This window comes from Gossypium hirsutum, chromosome A03, assembly GCF_007990345.1.
Source record: "Gossypium hirsutum isolate 1008001.06 chromosome A03, Gossypium_hirsutum_v2.1, whole genome shotgun sequence".
Lineage (NCBI taxonomy): Eukaryota > Viridiplantae > Streptophyta > Magnoliopsida > Malvales > Malvaceae > Gossypium > Gossypium hirsutum.
The window spans coordinates 103,893,914-103,907,212 of record NC_053426.1 but is presented as its reverse complement, the minus strand read 5'-3'; the positions used below and the strand labels follow the sequence as shown (position 1 = coordinate 103,907,212).

Below are 13,299 nucleotides of genomic sequence, written 5' to 3'. Positions count from 1 at the left end.
AACCCTAAGTGAGCTTTTTCTTTTCTTTTTCTTTGTATTTTTGGTGGAATGGCATGAACAAATGGCTAATTTTATGCTTTTGTTTTATTTTAATTACTTAACAAACATTTTTCCATTTTTCCCATTTATAAACAATTATAAAACCTTTTAATGAATGGTTGTTTTAGTCCATTAACATTCCCAATGGACAAATAACAACATAAGGACCCTTACCATAGAAAGCCAACTCAAATAGGCACTTTAACATCTAGCACTCAACTTTTACATTTTATGCGATTAGGTCCTTTTTGCAAATTAAGCACACAAACAGTTAAATTTTCACACGAGATTTTCACACATGTCAATTCACTTATAATAGGCACGAAAAACAATATAAAAATATTTTTCTAACTCAGATTTGTGGTCCCGAAACCACTATTCTAACTAGGGTCAAAATCGGACTGTTACAGGCCATGTGCCTCAAAATGAATGATGACGTTATAAACAGAATGTCTGGGTTTTTGGACATGGGCGACCACACAGGCGTGCCTAGGCCGTGTGAGGGACACGGGCCAAGGACAAGGGCATGTGTTCGGCCGTGTGAAAACCCCTGTAGGTTCAAAATGGAAAATAAATTCAATTAATTCCACACGGGTCAGGGACACAAGCGTGTCCTAAGCAAACGGGCGTGTGCATTGCCTCCACACAGGCGTGTGAGGATTAAACCTACAAATTTTCCTATGATTTTCTTAAGCTCTCAGTTTAGTCTCGAACCATTTTTAATGCATGTTTTGGGTCCGGTAGGCCCATAATAGGGACACTGTGACGTTGCTTGTTTGGTTTTAAATTAAAATGAAATTTTATAACCCATATTTTTCAAAAGTGTCCGAGTATATGTCTGGTAACGTCTCATACCTTGTCTAGGTTTAGAGTATGGGTAAGGGGTGTTACACCTCGGCTTTACAAGCTCTATCTACGATCACAACAAATTCTCTAATTTCAAGGACACCCACTAACAATCGAATGTCTTCATTTAATCCATCTTCAAATCTTTTGCACATGATGGCTGTAAACAGAAAAATATATAGCATTTTTCCCATGTAATTTATCACCTTTTTACTTAAATTCGTTGTTAAAACCAAGTAATTGTTTAATAAGTTAATGAAATTATGAAAATATGAAATTGCGACATAAAAATTATTAAAATGTGATTTTATGCTTTATTATACAGTTTTCATGCAGAAAATGGCTTCTTTTATATTAATTTGAGCATATTATATTTTCAAGCTATAAAGTGGGTCATGTGTAGCACCCCTAACCCGTATCCAACACCGGGATAGGGCTCGAGGCATTACAAGAACTTTACACTTTTAGTATACTAACTCGGGTCACAAAATTTCATTTGAATTTAAAACTTTTCAATCATGAACATCTCATCCCTTGTATAGGCCTTCGAGACCTATAACATATCGGAAGGCAATGCGGGATAAATACGGGCATGTTCGATTAACCTTGGGCTCCTCAGAAAATTTCCCTTAACATAAAAGGACACACGCCCATGTAGGTGGGCCGTGTGGACTCACACGCCCGTGTATCTTGGGGCACGCCCATGCCCTTCAACCGTGGGCAACACTGACTCATCAACACGGCCATGGAACACACCTGTGCTGCCTGCCCGTGGACGAAACTATCATTTTAACATAGCCATGGCGCACGCTCGTGTGGCCCACCCGTGTACAACTTTGAGCTAAAATTTTTGGTGCAGGGGACACACAGCCATACCACACGCCCATGGGGATGGACACACGGCCTAGACACACGCCCGTGTGTCTAACCATGTGGACCTTAATAAGCTATTTTCCAAGCCTTTAGTCACCCATTTCTACTACTTGTGCCTAGTGGTTACCAAGTTTGAGAGAAAACATAATTTTACGCTGGTAAATAATCTTAATGAAAATAGTTGTATAGAAACCTCATATCATTGGTTTCATACATAAATGGTTATTTCCTCTTTAGTGTCATGGGTTCCCATGTTACATTAATCCATCCGAAATTGGCTCATTCATGTGAATAATTGCCAATCAATAACAACCCATCATTTGTAGTTAAAACCATGCATAAAATCGTAGGTCATAGCCTACTTAAATTAAGCTAATTTTTCATAGCCATATACAAAGAGATTAACATATTTTTACATGCATTTGTTGGGAAAATCAAATGACACATATAACAAAATACTCAAAAACGAGCTCTGTATAACAGGGAAAAGAGAGGGGTAAGAATTTTCATGCTTAGTAAGTTCGAATAATCGAAGAGTAAACTTATTGAGTAATTAGCATACATCCGTACTTAAATCATGAAATCATCCAATATGAAATGATTTCCTATCACATGCACTCAATCAATGAGTTAGTCACATAATCATGTATCATGTAATTTAACTAGATGAGCTCATCATTCAACATTTCATTCATACATGTATCCTACGTTAATCTCGTTGAGTTTCTAGGAAATCTCGATGGAATACCCATTATCCGTCAATTCATTCAAATGATCTTTCCATATATGCACTCCCGCGAACCTCACATCATTTGGCGGGATTACCAGTCCAGGCTAAATCCCCCATATTATATGAACTCATAAGGTGATGTCGGGATTACCAGTCCGGGATAAATCCCTTATAGCGAAAAACACCCTTAATGAGCTAGGATCTGAGTTACCAGTCCAGGCTAAATTCAGATCCTAATTGGATTACCTGTCCGGGCTAAATCCACAATGCACTCATATTCTTCGAGGGGCTTGATCATTCAAGGAACACCCGTCCGGGTTAGATTCCTTTCCATACTCGAGATCACGGATTACTCTTTTGGGCTAAATCCTTACTGCAACACATGCAGGATCTCCTTTCACATGTAAAACATAGTTTATCCATCAAATTCCCTTTTAACCTCAATCGAGACGGTTATCATCAAGTCATTATCAAAGATGCATTTCATGCATTTTCATGCCATTAATAATGCAATTATCATGCATTCATAAATCATACAATCATGCATATTAGGGGTTTACTTTAAGTTGTCCGAACTTACCTGGAAACAGTTTCAGAGTTATGTTTCGGTTATTTCGAAACTTTGCGTTTACCTCGATCAGCCTCCGAAATTTGTTTCTCGGGGTCTATAACAACAAATTTAGCTCATTAATACCCCACATTATACATTTCAAGTTTAATATCTACCCCCGGTCCAAATGACCATTTTGCCCCTAACCTTTGACAATTTTACGATTTAGTCCCTAGGCTCGTATAATGAAACACGTGCACTTTCTATCTTACCCAAGCCTAGCCGAACACTTTTCCTTCTTATGGTAGCCTACATTATCTATTATTTTCTCATTTCTACCATACATTTACATCTTTTGCAAAATAGTCCCTACAGGGTTTTTCATGAAAATCAACTAGGAAAAGATGTTTAATACACATTCATCTTTCATATTCCTCCATAATCCATCAAAATACAAGAAAATCATGCATGGGTAAATTTTTAAACATGAACCCTAGCATGAAATATGGGTAGAAATGGAGAGAGCAAGCTACCGGGATTTCAAAAATACGAAAAGCATGAAAAACAGGGCTTGGGAGCACTTACTATTGAGCTTGAAAATTGAAGAAACCCTAGCTATGGTGTCCTCCAAATTTCGGCAGCTATAGGAAGAAGATGAGCATATTTTTGCTCCATTTTTTCCTTTTTATTTCATTAAAATGACAAATGACCAAAATGCCCTTATGCCCTTTCTTTAAAATTTCATCCATGCAAGCCCCTTTTTGTCCAAATATTTAGAATTTGGGAAAATTGATCTCCAAGACCTTCTAATTCATAATCTATAGCAATTTCATACAAATTGCTTCTAGAATTCAAGTTTTACAATTTATTCAATTTAGTCCCTAATTTCCAATTGGACACCTTATACTCATATTCTAGGCCTTATAATAATCATAAAATAAATATTTTTGATGTCAAATTTGTGGTCTCAAAACTACTATTCTGACTAGGCCCTATTTCGGGATGTTACACCATGCATAATTAAATTAAATAATAAAATATAAATTTATATTTAATAATTTATTTTAATATATTTCATTAATAAATTGGGTTTTCATTAATTAAGTAAATTGCTTAATTAAAGTGGTTAAATTATATTATTTGGTCCTCTAAATTATCTACTATTGTTGGACAGGTCCGAGAGCTTTATGTTGCTTACAAAACCTCCAAATAGAGGACCAAGTCAACCCAAAATTCGGCTGCATGTGGATGTTCATAAATCAAATTTTATTTTAATTACACAAGGTCCTTGAAGAGTTGAAGAAATCAAAGATTTACCTAGAGATTTGCAATTGACCAAGTCCTGATCCGGATGATGTTGTGGCACTTAAATCAAGCAAAAATCAGCCACACTCCCACAAATCATGGCTGACCACTCTTGGATGAAGTTTCAAATGATGGACACTCCTATTTTTAGCAAACCAGCTCCCTTGCCTCACCAATAGATAAGACCCCATTTCTCACTTATCCATCATCCCTCACCTATTCATCATTATCTCCTCTCTCAACTCTCTTATCTTTCTTTCCCCTTCATGCCTATCATCATCTTTGCATAAGGATTTTTAGCAAATTAGCCTCTTAAAGAGCCCTTGGTTGGCCACATCAGAGAACCATTAACAAAGGAGTAAAGCGAAGGAACGAAGGAGCCCTTGTCAGTCAAAGTCTTGGGTGACAGCCACTTTGATTTGGGTTTAATATTACTTTTCTTTAACTTCATTCAAGAATATTTGCTATGTGTTTACTGTTCTTGTTTACAACAATGATAGCTTAATTTTATTTAAGTTAAGATGATTGCTTTGATTAAAGAATAATTATTTGATTCATGCTTATAATGTTTTTGCCTCAATCGATCAAGTTTTCAATTAAAATAAAGTCTGTATTTCGTTCATACGTGATTGAAATGCACCTGAATTAGCTGAGCGTTCCCAACCAGACGACGGCTAATGGACACATAATTGAAATGTGCATGCTCAATATAGATCCTAACCTAATTAAATTGTAGGTTACATAACAACCCTAACCAGACTCTATTATCTGCATAGTTTTTAGATTTGTGTGATTAAACTGTTTCAAACCTAACACGTCCCTGTTACCTCGCTTGAATACTAAGAAACCCTTAGTAAATAAGGATTAGTAAAATGCGTATTTACTAAGTAAAGGATTCCAAAAGGACCTAATGTGGTTTCCAAACTCATGAAAGATCGAGTTGCCATGGAATGTTTTCCCGAATATTGATAAGCACGTTGATAATAATTTGAGTTTAATTAAAGTAATTGTCCTAGCTTATTTATGTTATAATTGTTGCTTATTGTGTTAATTCTGCTAAAATCTATTTCATTCATATGGTTGCATGTTAGGATAAATCACATTAGGGATTATTGCATCTAGATTAATTTTACATAACTTTAATCAAAACTTCCAAATCAAATTGTGTTTCTATTTACCAAGTTATTAATAATATTTTTTTAATTGACTAACCTAGTACAAATACAATCCCTATGGAGACAATAACTCGATACTTACTTGTTACTTGATAACGACTATGTACACTTGTGCAAACCCGAGCATTACAATGGCCTCAGTCGATACACATTCTCAAGCGTATTTGCTCAGCCTCATGAATTCACGCTCATATCCCGTTACCGTCATTCAAACCTATTCTAACTCGAGGAATTCCTTCCTTTTTTGATCAATAAATCTCTAGCTAATGCACTTCTTACGAAATTCTTCTTGGAAGAATTCCCAATTAACTCTCTCCCTTGGTACCACCGACACAAGGGTGTTCCACCACTGGTAAGCCGAGTCTCTCAAAAGGGACACAACACACTTCATGCATTCCTCAGGAGTGCATAATAACTTATCAAACTCCTTAATGGTATTCTTGATCCAGAACTCTGCCCTCTCAAGTTCATCATCTTTACTAGCTCGGAGCTCTTCGGCTCTTTGTTTCCGAATCTTATCAACTAGAGGTCTATTCAGTCTCACGAAGTCCATACCTTGGGGTGCTATGGGATTAGGTTGAGCAATAGGCGGGGGTGGAGGGGGTTGAGCGTTTGAGTTAGTTCAAACGAACTTCGTGTACCAGGCATCCATCATATGCAGAAAGGCTTCCCTGCGTCATTCTCCAAGATTAACTATATGGGGTCTACTATCAGAAGGCGTTGCCCCTTCAGTGGGTGTAGGCGCATTACTTTGAACACCATCCGTCACTGCTCTGTCGGGATCTATTTACTAAATGAAAACATATTTCAAAAACGTCAGGAGTCGTCACACTATCGTAATATATATATGGCATGTATAGCTAGACTTGTACACATGCTACGTTAGTCTAAAAATTAACTAAATCATAGCTCTGGTACCACTAAATGTAACACCCCTTATGAGTATCCTACGCCGGGACAGGGTTAGAGGCATTATCAGACATTAAACGTAAACAAACATACAAAAACCAAGTCACAAAATTTCGTTCAAATTAAATTCGTTCATACATATGCATGTTGTCCCTTATATGGGCCTACAGGGCCAAAACATACATCAAGAGTGGTTCAGGACTAAACCGTGAACTTTAAAAAACTTTAGGAAAGCTTAGAAAAATTTTCATGAAGCAGGGTCACATGCCCGTGTGGGTAGGCCGTGTGGTCACACAAGCCCATGTGGCTTGGGACACGCCCATGTCCTCAGCCCGTGTAACTCTCTGTTTATGACATCATCAATGCAATTAGGGTCACACGGCCAAGTCACACGCCTGTGTGATTAGGCCGTGTGGTGAATTAAATTCCAAAAATTAAATGCAGACTTCACACGGCCTGGGCACATGCCTATGTCCTACGGCCGTGTCCTTCACACAGCTAAGACACATGGCCGTGTCTCTGCCCGTGTGTTTACTACTGAGCATTCTGTTTTGCATTTAGTAGGGTGCAGGGGACACACGGTCGGATCACACGCCCATGAGGCAAACCGTGTGTCACACATAGCCTAGGTACACGCCCATGTGTCTACGCGTGTGGACTAATTTGAGGCTATTTTCCAAGCCACTTGTCACCCTTAAATACTCATTCACTTATTCAACTTTGATGGCACGCAACATACTATAGTTAGACACTCAAGTACTCATAAACAAGATTAACCCATGCCTTTGTAATGTCAACATATCTCCTATCCAAACCATCATGCTTTCATATGGCATTCCACACCAATTTCATATTCATTTATCTTATTAAACCTATGTCCAATTTACTTATTTATACCATAGTTTTTGTCATACTTATTAGCCATGCTTCATTTATTTAGCACATGTGCCATTCATCACACATCTCATCCACAAGCAATTCTCATCATATACTGAGCTCATTCACATGATTTTTTCATACATACCTGTACCAAATCGAAACACATTTTCATATTTTCTCATCACTGACTTACTTGTCGAATAACTCACATGTTTACTTGTTGAACACTCGGAATACTATCGGATACACGGAAGACTTGCACATAGTGCTTCAAACGTAGCCACATGCTACCTCATGTCACAATCACATATTGCTCACTCTCGAGCTAATCACGAGCCCGCTCACACAAGCTAACAGGTACCCGCAATACATGCCAGGCTACCTAGCCACCGGTAGGACGTACAAGACTAGCACCCGATTCACATAGTCACATATACAAATAATCTCATAAGCTCATAATCACATAATTCCTAGTGACATGTCACATTGTATCCTAAATTATTCCTATGGTTCAAACGGGATTAAACATTGACCATTTGTCATTCATACACTCATCATAACAATTAAACATAGAAATTCATACATTAATAAAGCATTAAAAAATGATACAACATTGCATTATTTACACATGAACTTACCTCGGTACAAAATATGAACAATTAATTCGGTTTAGTCTAAAATCTTATTCTTTCCCCGGTCTAGGTCCGGACTCCGTTTATCTTGATCTATAATAGAAACTTTAGCTCATTTAATCATCACATTATTCAAATCAGTTCAAAAACTATATTAAGGAAAAATTATAGTTTTTCTCTTAAACTTTTACATATTTACAAATTAGTCCCTAGCTCGTAAAATGAAATGCGTTCATTTTCTTTGTTACCCAAGCCTAGCTGAACCTATGACATACTCATAACAGCTCACATTTCTCATTAAATCATACATCTTACCACTCATTTTAGACTTTTTTACAAAAAGGTCCTTTTTAGGTGTTTTCATGAAAAACCAATTAGTAAAAGATGTTTACCATGCATCAAACTTTCATATTCCTCCATTAAACACCAAAATACAAGCATGTCGCACATGGGTAAGTTTTTGAACATGAACCCTAGCTCAAAATAATGGTAGAAATAGCTAGATCATGCTTCAAAGATCTTAAGAACATAAAGAACATTAAAAACGGGGCTAGGATTGACTTACTTTCAAGCTTGAAAAGGTGAACAAAACCCTATCTATGGATCCTTGAAATTTTCAACACGCTAGGAGGAAGATGTTACACCTCTTACATTACCAATAAAAACTATCAATTGTCTTTCACGGTTTCTATCACCTTTGTCTTATTTAAAACTCAATTTCCAACTAACATAAAATTCTTTTGATCTTTTGGGTTACGGGTTTGAACTAGCAGCTCCAGAATGTTTTCCAACCGGGCATGGATTTTCAGCTTTTTTATCAAAACCCAATACATGTTCAACCATTTTTTCCCTTTCAACTAAATCTGTAAATTTAGTTATCCTAAACGATACCAGGTGCACTCGTAATTCATTACATAAACCCTGTAGGAATCGCTTGCAACTGTCAGCTTCGATTGGCACATATTCAACAACATATCTACTGAGTCATGAAAACTATCATTCATAATCAATTAAAGTCATTTCTCCTTGTTTTAACATCAAAACTCTTGTTTTTTGTCTTCTATATACAATTCACCCACATACTTCTTTTTAAATTCTCTTTAAAAGAATTCCTAGTTTACCTATTCTGCAGGTACATGTCATGTTACCGATTCCCACCAAACATATGCTTCTCTTTGCAATAGAGAAACAATACATAATAAACTTTTTCGTGGAGTACACTAAAGTTGCTGCAGAATTCTTTTTGTAGCTTCAATCCAGTTTTCACCTGTAGAAGGATCAACTCTTTTTAAACCCAGAAATTCAGTTGCACCATACTTACGTAATTCTTTAATTGGGGCTTGACGGACAGTAGGAGTAGATGTCGTTGCAGTTGCAGTTTTTGCTACTCGTTGAAGAGCATCAGTAATAACTCTAAATAGTTGTGAATTATCTGTTTCTCTAGCATTTCCTCTTTCAACATTAGGAGGTTGATTACCCACTGGGTTAACACTCAGTTTTTCCTACTCGGTTCCATCTAATTCATAGGATTCATTGTCTCCAGTATACATTTCTTGATCAGTATCATCAATATATTCATCCGACATATTCAACTATAAACAAAAACAAGCAATGTATATTAGCATCCAAATCCTGACTCAATTTGACTCAATTATGGCATGTACCTTTAGACTCAATTTTGAGCTCGATTTAGTCCAAGAATCGACTAAACCTTCAAAGATCTGATACTATTAAATGTAACACCCCTTAACCATTTCCGTCGCCGAAACAGGGTTACGGAGCATTACTAGACTTTTCAGATCAAATACGAATATTTTCATAATCATTTAACATACACTTCATAAATTAATCATATCATCCCTTTTTATGGGACCACGAGGCCCAAAATATATATTAGGAACAAATCGGGACTAATTCGAGTCCTTTGGAATTTTTTTGTAAAATTTCAAAATTTTTTCCTAAGTGCAGGGGACACACGCCCGTGTGGCTAAGGGACATGCCCGTGTGACTGTAACATCCCTTACTCGTCTCCGATGCTGGGACAGGGTTCGAGGCATTACCGAACTTAAGCGTAAAACCCATACAAACCGAGCCATAAAATTTCATCCAACTTTGAAACTTTTCAATCACATACAAATATACCACTAAATGTAACACCCCCGACGCCGGGACAGGACTCGAGGCATTACCGGACTTAAACATAAACAAACATACAAACCGAGTCATAAAATTTCATCCAACTTTGAAACTTTCCAATCATATGCAAATTGTCCCTTATAAGGGTCTACGAGGACCAAAACATACATCGGAATCGGTTTGGGACTAAACTGAGAACTTTCGGAACCTTTTCAACACTTAGAAAATTTTCTTGTTTTGAAGAGTCACACGCCCGTATGGGTAGGCCGTGTGGTCACACACGCCCGTGTGGCTTGGGACACGCCCGTGTCCTCAGCCCGTGTAACTCTTTGACTATGACGTCATAAGAAAAATAAGGTCACATAGCCACAGTAGACACCCGTGTGCTTAGGTCGTGTGGCTAATTAAATTCTCAAAATTAAGCGTAGACTTCGCACGGCCTGGGTATACGCCCATGCCCTAAAGTCGTGTCCTCCACACGGCTTAAACACACTATCGTGTCTCTGCCCGTGTGTTTACTACCGGGCATTCTGCTTTGCATTAATTAGGGTGTAGGGGATACACGGGCAGACCATATGCCCATGGGGCAGACCGTATGGACAATTTCTAGGCTATTTTCCAATCCATTTGCCACCCTTAAGCACTCACACACTTAAACCAACTTCATGGCATACAACATAACACTTCTATCATATGAAGCATAGACATTTTATGTTTTGAATAGTCAATGTATAACTTATTCAAATTAGTAGGTTTACCCAAGGTATTCCACACCAATTTCATGAATAACCATATTTGCTATCCTACTTCCAAGTTATACATTTGTACCATATTTATTGCCATACACATTAATCAAATTTCATCTATCACACTCATTATCACAAACAATCACAAGCCTCATTAAACACATACTTTTAGCATATAACTCACATCTCATCAAAACAACCACAACAAGCATAAACACATTTGCATGCATGCATAACTAATTAGGGTTACAACCCTAATAATCAATATGAGCCACCTCTTATGGCCATATACAAAATGAATCATAACATCATCATGAGCCAACACATTTGGCTAATCAATATGACACATAACAAAAAGATCAAGTCCCTATACATGCCATATTCAAAATGTTGAATCTAACTATACCAAATTTTCCAATTGATAGTGTGATCGAAAACTCCGACGTCCTCCGATCCCCGAGCTAGCTTGGCGACACTATAAAAAGAAAGGAATGGGGTAAAGTTTAAAGCTTAGTAAGTTCACATGCAAATAATAAGCAACATAAATCATACAATTAACATAAGGCAAAGTTTCATAAATGTCATCAAATCTCATAAGCATAACTTTCTCATATGCACTATTACCACATGTTCATAGCATACCGAGATATTTAATCATGAGTTTATGTACATACCTGTACCAACTTGCACATAATACTTACTTTCTCGTCTTTGACGTGTTCATTAAGATTACCCATGGAACTTCTCTTTGAACTACCCGTTGAACACTTGGAATACTATCGGATACATCAGAATCTCGCACCTAAGTGCCCCATATGTAGCCAACGCTACCTTATATCACATATCACATGTTGCTGACTTTCGAGCTACTTACGGGTCTGTTCTCACAAGCTAACGGTTAAGATGTAGCTATACGGGCTACTCACACAAGCTGTCAGGTATCCGTAACACATGTTGGACTACCTAGCCAGTGGTAGAACACACAAGACCAGTACCTGGAACGCCAAAACATGTGTAACATATATCATGAACTCAGACCGCAAATCATGAACTAAGATCACATAGTTCCTAGTGATATGTCACTTGTATCCTAAACAATTCCTAAGGTTCAAATGGGATTCTTCGATACCACATTTCTATTGAGCTTACTCGTTATGTCGATTTCAATATCCATAGCACCAATGGAATAATCAATGTATAATTCATAATAAAATTTAAGCATTAACACATGGTACAACATCACATTAATTATATATATACTTACCATACTTGCAATATTAAAGCATTTAAAGTATGGTACATGTTGCATAATTTGCAAATGAACTTACCTCGGTACAAAATGATAGAAACCAGCCTAATCCTCGTAAACTTTGTTTTTCCCCCAATCAAGACTCGAATCTCATTTTTCTTGATCTATATTTCCAAATTTAACTTGTTCAATATATACATTGTTTGAATTGACCCATAATTCATACTTGGTAAAAATTACCTTTTTACCCCTAACTTTTCACTTATTTACACTTTAGTCCCTAGGCTCGTAAAATAAAATGCATGCATTTTCTTGGTTACCCAAGCCTAGTCGAACCTATACCATGCTCATATCATCCTATGTTTTCCTTTATTTCACATTTTTACTACTCATTTTTACACCTTTTACAAACAAGTCCTTTTTAGGTGTTTTCATTAAAAATCACTTAGTAAAAGATGTTCATCACACATCAAACTTTGATAATCTTCCTTTAGTCATCAAAATAAAAACATGTCACACATGGGTAAGTTTTTAAACATGAACCCTAGGTTAAAATAATAGTAAAAATAGCTAGATCATTCTTCAAGGATCTCAAAAACATAAAGAATATTAAAAACGGGGCTAGGGAGCACTTACAATCAAGCTTGAAAAGTTGAAAACCCTAGCTATGGAACCCTTGCGATTTTTAGCACACTAGGAGGAAGATGGACACAATTTTTGACTTGATTTTTCCCTTTTTATTCTTTTATTTACCAAATGACAAAAATGCCCTTAAGGCATTTCTTTCCAATTTTTCCTATTCATGCCCATTTTTGTCCAAAATTTTTGAACTTGGTCTAATTGCTATTTAAGGACTCTAGTTAATAATCCCATGCAATTTCATGCTTGAAGCTTCTAGAACACAAGTTTTGCAACTTATTCAATTTAGTCCCTAAAGTCAAATTGGACACCTTAGGCATAGAATTTCTTCATGGAAATTTCACACAAACATGCAATCTTATCATGGACCATCAAATAATCATAAAATAATTATTTCCATTTTGAATTTGTGGTCTCGAAACCACTGTTCCAACTAGACCCTAATTCAGGATGTTACAGTGACCCTGAACATGCCCGTGCCTCAGGCCGTGTCTGACCTGTTTAACTCTCTGACATAAGCCACACAGCCAGCCACATGCCCGTGTGCTAGGCCGTGTGCCTCACACGGCTAAGACACACGCCCATATCTCT

General features: G+C 37.0%; 1 pseudogene; it reads right to left on the bottom strand.

The window, feature by feature from the left end:
- Nucleotides 1-9,158: 9,158 nt before the first annotated feature.
- The window catches only part of LOC107887735 (isoleucine--tRNA ligase-like), a 63,102-nt pseudogene continuing 58,961 nt past the window's right edge, over nt 9,159-13,299 (bottom strand).